Source organism: Protopterus annectens, chromosome 10.part0 (genome assembly GCF_019279795.1).
Source record: "Protopterus annectens isolate FY-2018-M chromosome 10.part0, PAN1.0, whole genome shotgun sequence".
NCBI classification, from domain to species: Eukaryota; Metazoa; Chordata; order Ceratodontiformes; family Protopteridae; genus Protopterus; species Protopterus annectens.
Window position 1 is genome coordinate 48,439,878 of NC_056744.1, and position 15,436 is coordinate 48,455,313.

General features: G+C 39.0%; 1 protein-coding gene across 1 annotated transcript in view; it reads left to right on the top strand.

The window, feature by feature from the left end:
• Window positions 1-15,436, top strand: part of SEPTIN9 (septin 9) — a 2,307,078-nt gene that overhangs the window by 391,972 nt on the left and 1,899,670 nt on the right. The gene's annotated exons all lie outside the window — the stretch shown is intronic.

A 15,436-nucleotide genomic window follows, 5' to 3' on the forward strand; every position in this document is an offset into this window, starting at 1 on the left:
CTTTATTTTGTCTACTGCAAAGTGGAATTCCCTGCTAATTACAGCATTGACAACAGTCCCGCTATGCTGAAACACAGTGATGCAAGCACTAGGAACACATGTATTTAGCAATTTGAACTTTGATCACCAAGTGTCCACACTAGTACTGAAAACATATGTTGTGCACATCATAAATCATGCCATCATGATCTGAAGATTATATTACAGCACTGTACTTGAACCTCATCAGAAACTAATATAGAGTATAATGTTCTGTTGCGCATGTGCCTCACCACACACATGCAGCAGCTGAAGACCACAGGGGTTTCTCACCAAGAAAACCCAGGATCCACAAACCATGCCATGATGTATGTGGACAGATTGAAAGCCATGTCACTGTAATCTGTATTGTACAGGATGAGATTACTTCTACCTGGCCACCAGCCCAGTCTCTGATCCTGCCCTGGTGGGAATAGTGCACATCCACAAATGAGATATAGCTGATGACATCAGCAGTCTCTGGTGAGGAGAATGTGGTAATAATGGTATCCCACATGTTGGTATAAAAGGCTGTCTGTAATGTTAAGCAAGTGCACACACACACACACACACACACACACACACACACACACACACACATGCGTGCACATGCACACACACCAGTTGACTGCAGTGAGAATAGAAGCCCTACCTATCTAAGTACCCAAACTACAGAACTCTGTATTTAAGGCAAGAGCCACAGCTCAAGTCTGACTTAGAGTATCTCAAACAACACTTTATAACTGATGACATTAGCAGTGTCTGGTGAGGAGAGTATGGTAATAACAGTGTCTCACATGCTTGTTTAAAAGGCTGTCTGTAATGTCAAGCAAGTGCACAAACACACACACCCCAGTTGACTGCAGTGAGAACAGAACCCCTACCTTTCTAAGTACACAGACTACATAGCTCATTCATTTATGCAAGCGCCATGGCACAAGTCTGATTTTTACTGGCTGCAGGACAACATATATTGAATGACATCAGCAGTGCATGTTGAAGAGAAGATGGTGGGAGGCCTGCATGAAATGCATGTGTAGGCACGTGCAAGTGTCAAAATACTATCAATTCATGGGATTGGAGCGGTAACTATAGGATACACACTTATGCTTTTCTGGATAGACACACACACACACACACACACACACACACACACACACACACACACACACACACACACACACACACACACACACACACACACACACACATATGCCAAACTCCACGCAAACATAGAGTCCAAAAAGTGAAGGGATTCAATGCTTTTTCTAGTACTTATGTGTTATTGTGTGTGATTTTATTTTTTGACCAGATTATAGGTGTTAAAACCAGGTAGATAGGAGAGTGGTGAAATTGGGATCAAGCAGGTGGAAGGAAAAAGGGAAAGCAATACAAGAATGTGCAAAAGGGAGGGAGGTAAGAACCACAACTATCCATTTCTTCAGCAGTAAAAACTTCTCCCAGATGGTACCAGTGCACCAGCTGCCAGGGCATTATTATCTCAGGGTGCAGGTAGTACAGTGGCAGCAGAGACAGTGTTGCCAGGTTGGGTCCCAGATATGCTGGGCATTAGTGCTGGAGCCGGTGGGGGTGGGGGGGGTGGCTGGCTGATCTACTGAGGCTGGCTTACCTGACTGTGCTGTGTAGCATTTAGTGATTTGGTACAAATGGATGACATGGAGACATTTTGATGGCACATAGTAGAAAATAAAAAGGGAGATTAGGGTTGGGGTGAGAGAATAAAAGATAAAATTAGCACCATCATATATGTGTCATACAACGCATTAACACAATTTTGCAACAATTTTATCTGAAGTATTACATTTAAGTATACGTCCTAACAAATGCATGCTATAACTACAGATTGCTGAAAGTAATCCCTAAAATGTGCATATATTGCACATATGTGTGTTCCAGTTATATATATTACAGTTAACAGAGGGTATTTATGCCACTTGTATAGAGTTTAATTTAATGTAAATATTATTAAAGAAATGCAGTTCTGTGTAGTTGTGACTCATGGTATTTGAACCCAAAGCCTCTGACTACAGTCTTATATTTGACTCCTAAAGTTGGATTGTGCCACAGACTAATGCATGCATAGTTGCTGTTGCAGTTAGGATATTCATGCTCAGTTTGCTACAACTGTATAAAAAACTCAAAAATATATCTTAAACTTTTAAAGCTACAATAATACTTTTCTTGTGCTGCATGCATACCACTTGCTTCCATCAGTCGTTCCATTTGAACAGCATGAATTCATCTATTGAACTCTATGTCGGCATTAGCTGGAGAAAGAATCGAAAAGTACAGGTCATTATGCATTCCAGTTTTACCTATATTTAGCTTTCTGTTACAAATTCTCTCTTATTGTCATACTTATACAGCTGTGGGATGTCCAGAGTCTCAAATTCAGTCAACCAATGGTTGAGGGTATCCCTTCTGTGCTCATGTAGGTCACTAAAATGATGCCTACACTGTTCTCCAGTGCTCAGAATGCCAGTAGCAGTGGATACAGCCTGAGCTAAATTACTCCATGCCTCAGACTTGTACCAGACTAGTCACTCTGCAGAAGCCTGTGGCTGTGGCGCTTTACCAGGAGTCTAATAATAGACTCCTGGCACCCCACCTCTGTGCCCTAAACTTGACAGCTTCACCACTAACTCCTGACATGTCTAACACCTGACTTGGAACAATAGAAGCTGATGCTTTCCCACCAATTCCAGTTAGCACATTTACTGGTAGTGCACAAACCTGAGAAACTATACCAACCACATTTGCGCGATGTTAAGTGGAGAGCAACATTGACAAGCAGGGATGACATAAATACTTGAAATAGGAAGGTTAACCTGACACTTGACCTTAGTTTGAGGGGTATCTGTTGCTGTAGCTTGGAAATATATATTGAGTTAAGTTTGCAGACATGCACTGGGGGCATAAATGTCATGACCTGACACATTTCTTTTTGGCTTTATGCAGTGATAAAATTGAAATTGATTTTTAAAATGTGGGATTCAAACCCAGGCATTTGTGACAAAACATTTTCTTATGCAGTATTGATTTTCTATCTTTGCCAAAGAAAGAAATGCTGCTCAGACATAGTCAGAAATCATTCATAAATACAGCTGATAGTTTGAGGTGTTACACATGCATGTGTATGACTTGACATGGTTCTTACATCCAGTTGTGTATGTGTCTTATGTAACTGTGAAGGCCACGCACATCCAGGTAGCAGAATTATACTTACATAACTATAGTAGACAGTGAATCATCAGTCATTCATCTGAAACTGCAATAAGGGTATGTTATCCATCATACATATAAGTCATATCAGCTCCACTATCTAAAGTGTTATGAGTGAGAGTGAATATAATTGGAAGTGGAACAACAGTAAAAATGTCCAGAATATCTTGTATTAGAATCCAATCTAACAACTAAATAAAAGAGTAAACAGAACCCACAGCCAAACAAATTAGTAAAAAATTCCAAGAAAATCCATGCCAAGCTAGAGTTTTCACTGTGTGATTTCTTAAAAGCTCTTATAAAAGAAGATAATGAGATATATGCAAGGGACGCCTTAAGGGCAGCAGGTGTTTCAGGTGTACGGCAATTATGGATGCCCATGGCTTTTTTTCTCATTAAGCCTGTTAATGGACAGATTCAGGCCAATAAAGCCAAACCCACTAGCTGTGGACATGCATGCTTCAGTCTTCTTATGAATTCATCAACACAACATAAGTGTAGAGCTTTACAATTTCTACATCATGTAGATTGTAATACGTTAAATGGGGTCTAAAAGCTCTTCTCCTTCTTGGCCTTAGAGTATTAGCAGCAGCATAGACCTCAGCCTGTTGCACGTACAAATGAATTAAAGTAACAGCAGACCCTAACATTGTCTCTGTGTAGACTCCTTTCTGTGGCTGCATTCCAGTAGGTTTTGGAATTCACAGGGAAAACCAGCACTGAGTCCACATGGCTGCTTTATAGCTTGCTGAATAGCTCCTCCATCTTGGATTGGTTGATTAGCATACATTTCAGCTGAATATGCTATAATTAGGGTGCCATGGTGTTTTACTTGTTTACATGGCTCTGCACCACTCTACAAACCATGTAGAGCCCCTTACTGAATCCAAAACAGTCTGCTACCATGTGCGTGTCGTGCCGTGCCATGTACACAGTGTAAACAGCCCATGTAGGCATTATTGAATGTGGCCAATGTATTTTATGCTTGCTAGGCAGAGACTTGTTGACTCTATAAAGAATTCTCTGACAAGGTACCTTTCAGTATGTCAGTGTTCAGTTGGTCGACTTATAATGTAGTTTGCATTACATTGAACTGCAGTATGTATGGATCTCATAGTATTTTAAAAGTTTAAGTGAATCTGTTTGATTTACTTAAATTTTTTGTTGTTAAAGTTACGGTGTAGCATTCTCATTATAACAATGTGGGTTATAATGAAATCCACACAGTTGCAATCAGAAATCTTATTAATTACTGTATTGATTGTAGGTTCATAGGTGTATACTAGAGCACCTAGCCATGCAACCTAAATATATCCACAAGCACAAGTTGTGCTTTAGAGGTTATTTTAAGGGGTGTATATTAGTTACAGCATGATCTAAGTCCCGTGGACTATGATGTTTGCAGATGACATTGTGATCTGTAGTGAGAATAGGGAACAGGTGGAGGAGACCCTGGAGAGGTAGAGATATGCTCTAGAGAGAAGAGGAATGAAGGTCAGCAGAACTAAGAATATGTGTGTGCAAATGAGAGGGAGGATAGAGGAATGGTGAGGATGCAGGGAGTAGAGGTGGCGAAGATGGATGAGTTTAAATACTTGTGATCAACAGTTCAAAGTAATGGTGAGTGTGGAAGAGAGGTGAAGAAGAGAGTACAGGAGTGGATGGAGAAGAGTGTCAGGAGTGATTTGTGACAGACGAGTACCAGTAAGAGTGAAAGGGAAGGTCTACAAGAGGGAAGTGAGACCAGCTATGTTATATGGGTTGGACACAGTGGCATTGACAAAAAGGCAGGAGTCAGAGCTGGACGTGGCAGAGTTAAAGATGTTAAGATTTGCACTGGGTGTGACAAGGGTGGACAGGATTAGGAACAAGTATATTAGAGGGTCAGCCCAGATTGGAAGGTTTGGAGACAAAGCCAGAGAGGCAAGATTACACTGGTTTGGACATGTGCTGAGGAGGGATGCAGAGTATATTGGGAAAAATATGCTAAGGATGAAGCTGCCAGGTAACAGGAAAAGAGGAAGGCCTAAGATAAGTTTTATGGATGTGGTGAGAGAGGACATGCAGGTGATTGGTGTGACAGAGCAAGATGCAGCGGACAGGAAGAAATGGAAACAGATGATCTGCTGTGGCGACCCCTAATGGGAGCAGCCAAAAGAAGAAGAAGAAGAAGATGATAATGATTTAATGGCTCCCTCTTGCCATTAGAGACATAGCTCTCAGGCCAGTGGTGAATTTCTGATTTCCTTTCCACTGGTCCAGAACATATGAGGATATTCCACTTGTTGCATGTGCCTGGTCAGGTACATACAGAAGGGGGTGTTATGTATAATAATGGGTCTGATGACATCTGAGTACAGTGGCATGATGACTTCCCTGGACCTAAATGCAATGTCATTACTTATAAGTTCAATGACATAGAATGATTTAGTAAAAACTAAAAGAAAAATCTAGCCAAGCTAGAGTTTCCACTGTGTGATTCCATAAACATCTTGTATTAGAGGCACATGGGATATATGCATATGATCCTTTAAGGACATCAGGTGTTTTAGCTAGATATTGACATAGAATGATTTACTTACAACCTTAGACACATGTTGCTTGAAAACCAGGTTGCTATTTATATGAGTCATGAAATCCCTGACTACTGTATCTACTCAGGGGTGTTTTATCAATGAGGCAGTTTTCCTGGGTGGCCGACTTCTCAAAAGGTTATGTATTTCTTGCCATTGAGTTTTTAGCTGTGGCTTTGACAACATTCATTTGTCTGTATTAGACCTTCTTGTAAGATGTTATTACCTTGGGGGGGTTTCTGTGATTGCTCTTTGCTTGCAATCATCTGTAACTTAGTAGGCCAGTGGCCTGTGACATTGCCATTGACATCCAAAAAATAGATGCCAAATAGGAGCAAACACCACACAGCTATTGGGACTCCACTGGTGACCAGCCTCTGCAGAGGTAGTCTCTCCAATCCTAACTTTCAGGAAACTGTCTGTGAACCAGCTGGCTATACAGTGATAGGTCATATTTCATGCTGTTCAGAAGGCGTCCTGGGATATTATTAGGGACCATCAAAGCTGTATTCTTGGCTACAGAGAATGCATTTAACACCTGTTCCCTACTCTTAGTTGGAGTAATTGTATCAGACAGTATTTCCTGAAAGGGGTGGTCAGGAGTGGGTGGGGTGGGATAAAACTGGAGCTGAATTTTTCAGCCATGCATATGGTTCCATTTACCAACAGCTCAGCACACTGTTGTGTGCTGCCTTTGGGCCTTCAGACAAAGAAGGTTTCCTTGTCATGAAATGCTATCTTTACCTCAAAACTTGCTTTGTTGGACTTAATTAGTCCTGTTAGCTGTCTATTCATTGATGAGAGAGTTTTTATCTTTTTTTGGTATTACGCTTCCTAATTATTGCTCTGGCTTTTTTCTTTTGTTTTACAACCTGTTTAATTTTAGATTCCAGTAAGTGTTTTTTTTTTTTTTTTTAGTTAGTTTTGGGCTTACTTCTAGAAAGAAGCCTCTGTGCAGTCACTGACATGATTGTACAGATCTTCTGTGAATAATCTGCAAATGCTGCTGTGTTATCTGGGTTTAGAGGGGCTTGAAAGTTTGACAGGTTATCACTTATTAAAAAGTAGTTTGCCTGGGAGTAGTTTCTAACTATTTCATGGTTGCTGGAGTTGCAGAATTGATTCCTATTTCTAAGGACTGGAAAGTGCTATTTGACCAGTGCACCAACTTGATTAACAAATTAATGAAAAATGAAAAATAGGGTATTTTGGGAGTAGCTTTTAATAGTTGCAGTATAAGTAGGTTGGTTATGTTGAGGCTTTTCCAATTGTTGAAAGAGTTTTGCTTAGTGGCTCCTTGTGGTTTTAACGTGAGATCAGTATCTGTGGGCTAAGGGAATTTTTTCTTTTCCTCCACTGTTGTTCAATCATGGAGTTGGTATATTTAAGTAGAAAGGGTGGGGATACCGGGGGGGTGGGGGTTGTTCTCACACAAAAAGACTGTTTTTTGTATTTTTTTTTTGTTTTACTTTCGATTCTGCAGACATTCGCTTTGTTGAATTTCAGTATATTGCAAAGTCAAAGTACTGATTTTTGACTGCAATAGAGGCCCCTCCAATACTGTTCTCGTCCAGTGTCTTATTTTACATTAACAGCTTACCTGATTGTTTTTAGCAAGCCAGGTTTTAAGTAGTCATATAACTACCAACAGACTTTCCTAATCTGTGCAAGCAACACTCTGGAATTTTAATGCAAACTTCTTATTTAAAAAAAATGTTGAGTGCTCATATAGATGCTTCTCTGTTTTATCTAGCCAGAGAAGTGTAATTGGACACTTATCAGTACATTCCAAAAGTTAAGCACAGCTTGTGAGTTGCTGAAGAATGTCTTGTATAAGTAGAATATGTGGTAATGGTTGGAAATTGATGTTGGGTGATCTGATGTGGGCTTCTTAACGATTCTTGCCATAGTATGATCAGTGAACTGGTGGGGATCACTTTGAAGTAGCAACACTTTTACCACTGGTCAGAACACAGCTGAAGATCGGTTGGCCTGGTTTCAGACTTGTCATGGTGGAACCACTAGATAGTTTTGAACAACTCTTGATGCAGCTTGGCATTGACTAGGAAGTATTGTGAGAACTTCTGGTTACTAGTATATGTTGCACTAATGGTAAAATTATTAATAGCACATCCCAGTGAGACCTTTGCTAAACAGCTTAGTGACATGTAGTTGATGGTGTAATGAATAACTGACTATACCAACAGATATTGCAGTCTGGTTCCACTGAAATTCATCAAAGTGTATCTACTAGACCTATAGTAAATTGAGAACTTTAGGATGAAAACAGAATTTGACAATGCACTTTGCAGTGAAACTCAAAGCATCAAAATTAACAAGTGGAATAAACAATTTCCTTATACTATTTGCAGGAGGTACAAGCCCCTGAACTCTCAATGTATGGAGCTTCACTTCCACCCTCACTCTCAATACATGTTTAGTCTAACTTTATTGTTGTAGTGTTTGTAAACTGACCTGAAATTCAGAATAAGTAAGCAATGGAAAGATCCCCCACCACATCAAACGACTGCGGTACTACCCCTGTGGTAGCTGCATATCACCTGTAAACATTTTATGGCATTAAAGAGTCACCAAGTCCCATTGCAGCGATTTTGTTTTGACATTCTTGCTTTATGCTTGCACGTTTTTAAGCTACTGTAACTTTGGCACATTTGATTCAGTTAACCACAGCAGACCCACTGCAGTCATTGAAATATCATTGCTTAAGGCAGGCTTAATCTGATTTCTGAGTTGTTGTAAGACCTCTGTGCACACACATGTTTTAATCACTTATTATTCAGGTGCTATTGAGAAATACCTGTAGTTTACTGAATATTTCTCTACTGATAGTGATATTTTAGCAACTGCATTTGCATGTGTAGGTGTTGTGCGGCTTGTTTATTTGTTTGAAATCAATGTATGTTAGAAGACTAAAGATCACATTCATCCAACAACTCAAGATGAAATGTTTTTTTAAATTACTTCTTCCGCCCATTTACAAAACTTGACAGAACTGTCATACTGTAATTCTGTCAACCATACATTTGCATAATAGTTTCACATACAATATGGGCACATGTTTCAACATAGCTACCATAAAAATATACATTACTGCTCTACATAGCACCAATGCTCTATATTGCTGTTGTTTTTTCTTTATGATTTTTTGCCCCATGCCTCTTGACTGTTGAGCTTCTTCCTGCCGATTTTTTAAACATTCCCCCAGTATCCCTAGTATAGAGGTGGGAGATGATTAGAGAGGGCCTTTGCAGCATCCTGGCAGTTCTGTGAAACCCACTTTTGGTGACTGACATGAACACCTATGTCACCATGGGATGTCCTTTGCCCTCCATATGTGTGTGTTTATTTCCACCCACTCAATTATAAGGGTCACTTTCACCAGTGTGTGGTCACCTAGCTTGTGTCCCAAGTCCTGGTGTTCCCATACTATGTAAGCCTTCATTTCCATGGTAGGTGAGCTAGTGTTGATTGCTTATCCTCCCCCACCCCCTGACACTTCCAGCACCTAAGCTGTTATTCAAATTAAAATCATTTCAGTTGTAATCAAGGTTTTATACCTCTCCTTCAATGTAGGTGCAAAGGTTACATAATACATTTTGAAACAATGTCATGTCATTTAATTCCTAGGCAGGATTTGTAGAAATAGTATTGAAAACAAGAAAACAGTGTAAATTCATATACAGTGGATATAAAAAGTGTACACACCCCTGTTAAAATCCCAGGTTTTTGTGATGTAAAAAAATGAGACCACAATAAATCATTTCAAAACTTTTTCCCATCTTTAACTTGACCTATAATCTGTACAATTCAGTTGAAAAGCAAATCTGTTAGGGGGAAAATATAGAAAATAAAAACATACAATAAGCTGGTTGCATAAGTGTGCACACCCTTAAAATAGTACTTTGTTGAAACACCTTTTGATTTAATTACAACATTCAGTCTTCTTGGGTAGGAGTCTATCAGCATGGCACATCTTGACCTGGCAATATTTGCCCAGTCTTCCTTGCAAAAGCTCTCCAAATCTGTCAGATTTCGAGGGCATCTCTTGTGCACAGTCCTCTTCAAGTCACCTCACAGATTTTCTATTGGATTTAGGTGTGGTCTCTGGCTGGGCCATTCCAAAACTTTAATTTTCTTCTGGTGAAGCCATTCTTTTGTTGATTTGGATGTATGCTTTGGTCATTGACATGTTGAAAGGTGAAATTCCTCTTCATCTTCAACTATCTAGCAAATGCCTGAAGGTTTTGGGCCAAACGTGACTGGTATTTGGAGCTGTTCATAATTCCCTCCACCTTGATTAAAGCCCCAGTCCCAGCTGAAGAAAAGCAACCACAAACCATGATACTGCCACCACCATGCTTCACTGTGGGGATGGTGTTCTTTTGGTGATGCAAAGTGTTGTTTTTGTGCCAGATATACCTTTTGGAATTGTGACCAAAAAGTTCAACCTTGGTCTCATCAGACCATAACACATTTTCTCACATGCTTTTGGGAGATCTGTATTGTTTTGCAAATTTTAGCCAGGCCTGGATGTTTTTCTGTGTAAGAAAAGGCTTCCGTCTTGCAAACCTACCCCATAGTCTAGACATATGTAGAATATGAGAGACTGTTGTCACATGTAGTACACCACAAGTACTTGCCAGAAATTCCTGCAGCTCCTTCAGTGTTGTTGTAGGTCTCTTGGCAACCTCCCTGACCGTTTTTGTCTTTTCTTTTCATCAATTTTGGAGGGACATCCAGTTCTTTGCAACGTCACTGTTGTTCCATATTTTCTCCACTTTTTGATGACTGTCTTCACTGTGTTCCATGGTGTATCCAATGCTGTGGAAATTTTTTTACCCTTCTCCTGACTGATATCTTTCAACAATGAGATCCCTTTGATGCTTTGTAAGCTTCCTGCGAACCATGACTTTTGCTGTAGCAGGAAACTGAGTAAATGTCTGGAAAATCCTACTAGGACAGCTGAACTTCATTTGGGGTTAATGAGAGTCTCTTTAATTGATGGCAGGTGTGTATCCAAGAAGACTGAATGCCGTAATTAAATCAAAAGGTGCTTCAAGAAAGTATTAGTTTAAGGGTGTGCACACATAACAAAGTATTAGTTTAAGGGTGTGCACACTTATGCAACCAGCGTATTGTATGTTTTTTATTTTTTATATTTTCCCTTAACAGATTTGTTTTTCAATTGAATTGTAGAGGTTATAGGTCTCATTAAAGGTGGGAAAGTTTTGAAATGATTTATACTGGTCTTATTTTTTATATCACAAAAATCTGGCATTTTAACAGGGGTGTGTACACGTTTTATATCCACTGTATACAGCTTTATATAGTCGCTTATTAAGAGTGATAACACTACTCTTGCCAGGAATCTGATTGGAACGAAGCATGGTTTGTACAAACTGCATCCCTCAGCAAAGAGGTATACAGGGAGGAAATCCCAGTAAACCACTGTAATATCTGCAACCCTGACCTGACCTCAAAACCTTGAATTGCATTTGTCACTTCTAAATTACTTTAATTTTGTTTTTCTGCTGTTTTATTTCGTTATTAGCAATTTAGCTACGAAAAGGGAAATGGATTTCTGAGGCATATGATCTCTGACTGCAGCATTTTCACAGAGTAAAATCATGCAGCCAGTCAGAGAGAATACAGTACTGAGTTAGTAAGAACATGTTTAAGCTAGATAATGAATCTGTCATCTTGGGTATGATGGATTATTGAGAATATGACACTGTAACTAAGATCTATGCTGAGAACCAAAACACAAGACAGAATCCACATATTTATATACCCAAATCCACAGTACCAAAGAAAAGAATCGGATCATTTCATTGTATATTTCTGAAGATGCAGCTTGTGTCTGACAAATAGACCGACACTGTCAAATATCACAAAACAGCATTAATGTAATCTACACTAATGTATGATGTTAAGTGAGTATGCCATATATTTGGAATTAAATGTCATATACTGAAGTGTGAGGTACAATAACCTGACACTGGCAACTTATCACATGGAAGGCAGCAATCAAGGCCAGGTGGGTCTCTTACGTCCTCATTCCTGTTTACTGTGCACAAGACATGTTTGTAATATCTTCACAATCCCTTTCATACAGAATCTGTCATCCATTTCACATGTAGACTGACATCTGACCTTAGACTTCAATGTAATACAATATCCGGCCTTCCAGTGACATGCAAATCAAGCCAAGATTGTGCCCTTCGTGTTAGCCAACATACATGATTTTACTTTTACTTTTATTTGTTAACTAAATGAATTGTAGACCCACAAGCCCCTTCTGAGTGGTGAAATGAGAGCATTGTTTGGTTTAAGTGATTTGTTTGGAGTGACACAGTGGACAGATAGAGACTGAAGAAGTAAAACCCATTGCTAGAGAGTGAAGGTCACTTCCAGTACATAGCTAGTATGTCACCAATTCAGCCATCTGGCTTCTTATGCTTTCATAGTCTAAACTATTCAGTTAATTGAGACCTGTCTTATATGATATGGTTCTCACTTGTTCAGTCACAACATTTTTGTAGCTGGCAACTTATATTTTTTCATGGTTTGTATGTATTAAATGTACATAAGCATCTTAGAGGTACTTAGACTTAATTCTAAAGTTTATCTACTGTTTTCTAGCTGTTTTACTACAATGGTGAAAACAATGTTTGTTGTGGGATAGTATCTTTGTCCCTTCTTATCAAAATTAAATAATAGACAGTGGAAGAATGGCAAATATGTACAAAAGGGCAAAGTAAGGTTTGTACAATAGCCTCTGAGTTAATATTTTAACCCTAGTATCATGGATTTGCAATGGAGGTACAAGAATGAAGAACAAGCCACATGGACGTTAAGTGAGCTGTTGTGTTTATGCTGGCCATATCAGGGAGCCTTCTCCACACTTCAGTACTACTTGTTGACAAATAGGTACACACTGTGCTTGTGTCATTTTGCAGGTGGAAATCATGCTTTCCTGAAGCCACCTGAGTAGAGAAATGGACTCCAGTATGCAGACTCACGCTGCTAGAATTCCTAGTACACTTGATGTGGACCCCTGTCACTGAAGAGAGATCATGTTACAGTTTGTACATGTAGGTGCATTATTGTAACACCTGTTCTACCTCAATAGTAAACTGAGGCTCCATGTGTGCTTTACACTTTGGTGACCCAGAGAGAGATCTCACTTTTTGTTGTATAGAAGGAACCAGTGAACAGACCAGAAGAATCAGTAAGCAGTAGCTGTGAATGGAACTAAAGTGACAGAGCTGTATCAGACTTTTACAGTTTGTAAGTGATATTCCTTTATGATCTTAAGGCTTCCCTAGTACAACAGCTGGATCAGTTTTTTTTTGGGAAGACACTTTTTTAAGTAACTGCCTCAAACCAAAGAGAGCTAGTTTATTTCTACTAGCTATATTGCGTCCTTCGTTCCTTCCTTCCGCACTCCTTCCTTCCTTCTGCAGTAGCTGCTTTATCTAGGTCCGGGCTCAGAGGAGCTAGAGCCTATCCTAGCACTTAGTGGGCAAGTGGCAGAGGAGTCAGTCATGAGTGAAATGCCAGATCAGTCCAGCTAGTAGCTACAAACCACTGTGATCTAAATCTGCGTTGGTATCTTAAAACACAGTGCATTCTGTTAAAAAGGCACAGTATGCATTCCCAGCATTCAAAGTGCTACTTCCTGAAGTACTAATGGAAATGTAGATTTACAGGAATTGGATAAGAAGCCCTGTGGTATGTCAACAAAAGTAGGGCTGTGATCTCTGTCATCTTATCTTGCTCAGTTATCTGTTGAGATGAAAAATTGTTTTATTTACATTCATACACTTTCTCATTCTATCCTGTCAATCACAATTTGGTTATTGCTTCATCTGGGCTCCAAAAATGCTTTAATGAACAGTGGTAAGGGAGAAACTGAAGACACAAAAACAAAAGAATAATTGACTACTACTTCAAATATTAAGCTCCCCCATTTCTCCTGGTATATTATATACTAGTCTTACTGATGGATATTAGCTAATCTGTTCCTTATAACCTCTTTTAATGGCATACCTGCAGCCTATCTAATAATCAAAATCTCTGTTAATGACAATCAATCAGTATATATATTCTCGCTATGCTTATCAATAATCTAGTTAAAAGAATTGTAATTAACAAAACTAAATGTATTTAGCTCATATCACTGTACTTATTGTTTTGCTATAATTTCTGTTGTAAATGCTACCAATTGTCTGTTATGCCAATAGACGTACTTTATAACAGGTAGGCTACACTCCACTTGTAAATTTAGTAACTTTGTATTTTTCTTTGTCATATGTATTTTTTTCATTTGTATTTTTATTTTGTGGAATTTTTCTCCCTGGGCCTCTGCTGAAAATGTGTTCCTGACCCAGTCGGACATTCGCGGTCAACAAATGTCAAGTAAATAAATAAATAACATCATCCAGTGACACTCAACTCTCGATCCAAAACTTTAATATATTATTTAAAAAAACCCCATAAAAACAAAAGACATTAAACGCTTAACGGGTCACCGCATTTTTCGTCCTGTACAAGAACTTTCTAGTACAGGACAGAAAACATGATGACCCATTTACCATTTAATGCCTTTTGTTTTTCTTTTTTTTTTTTATAATATATTAAAGTTTTGGAGTGAGAGTTGAGTGTCGCTGGATGATTTGTTCCTGTTACCTCTTGGGTGCCTTATTTGTGGGGATTGGTTAGCTTTGAACTTTTGTTTGAAGCGTTGGCACTTTGTGCTTTTTTGTTGTTCATGTTAAATAAAATAAATGATATATTTTTTTCAAAGAGATTTCTCAGTTATTTAAAATTATAGTGACTTCATAATGAATTATCAAATACATGCTCATCTTGCCTAGTAATTATTAAAATTATCTTTTTTCCCCAAGATGTGGTAGAGGCTGTGCCTTCCTCATCCCAAAACTTATATTACCAAACTCCAGCTCATACAACCTAAGGAAAAATGTAAAAAACACCAGTGAGCATGAAAGATCATTGGGACAGTTATGTGCTGCAATGAGTTTGCACCCAGTAGTTCATTAGGTTTCCAGTTATTAGCATTTTCCCTTTATTTCAGGTAGGAAACAGTTCAAAACATTCCCAGCTGGAAGATTTTCAGTTTTATTTGCTGTGCATAGTCAAAGGGATTAGAGTTTGACCTCAGTGGATTTATTTTTTCTGACAATCAGGGATATAATGACATGATTTTAATGAGAGTGAGAGTGTGTGTGTGTGTGTGTGTGTGTGTGTGTGTGTGTGTGTGTGTGTGTGTGTGTGTGTCTGCACGTGTGTGCGTGTGTGCGTGTGTGCGTGTGTGCGTGTGTGTGTGTGTGTGTGTGTGTGTGTGTGTGGGGGTGGGTAAATGACCACTTATGTTTTGTTCATTAATGTGCTTGATGAATAATACAAGACTCCTAATAAATGGCCAGATGGTCACTACATCACAGATTGTTGGCTGCTGCTCAGTATTAGTTAAGTGAAGTTATTAGATATGTGCTTGTAGCTATTTCTCCTTGAAGTTTTTTCGGCATACCAGATGTGTTAATGTTTGGCCAGGTTGT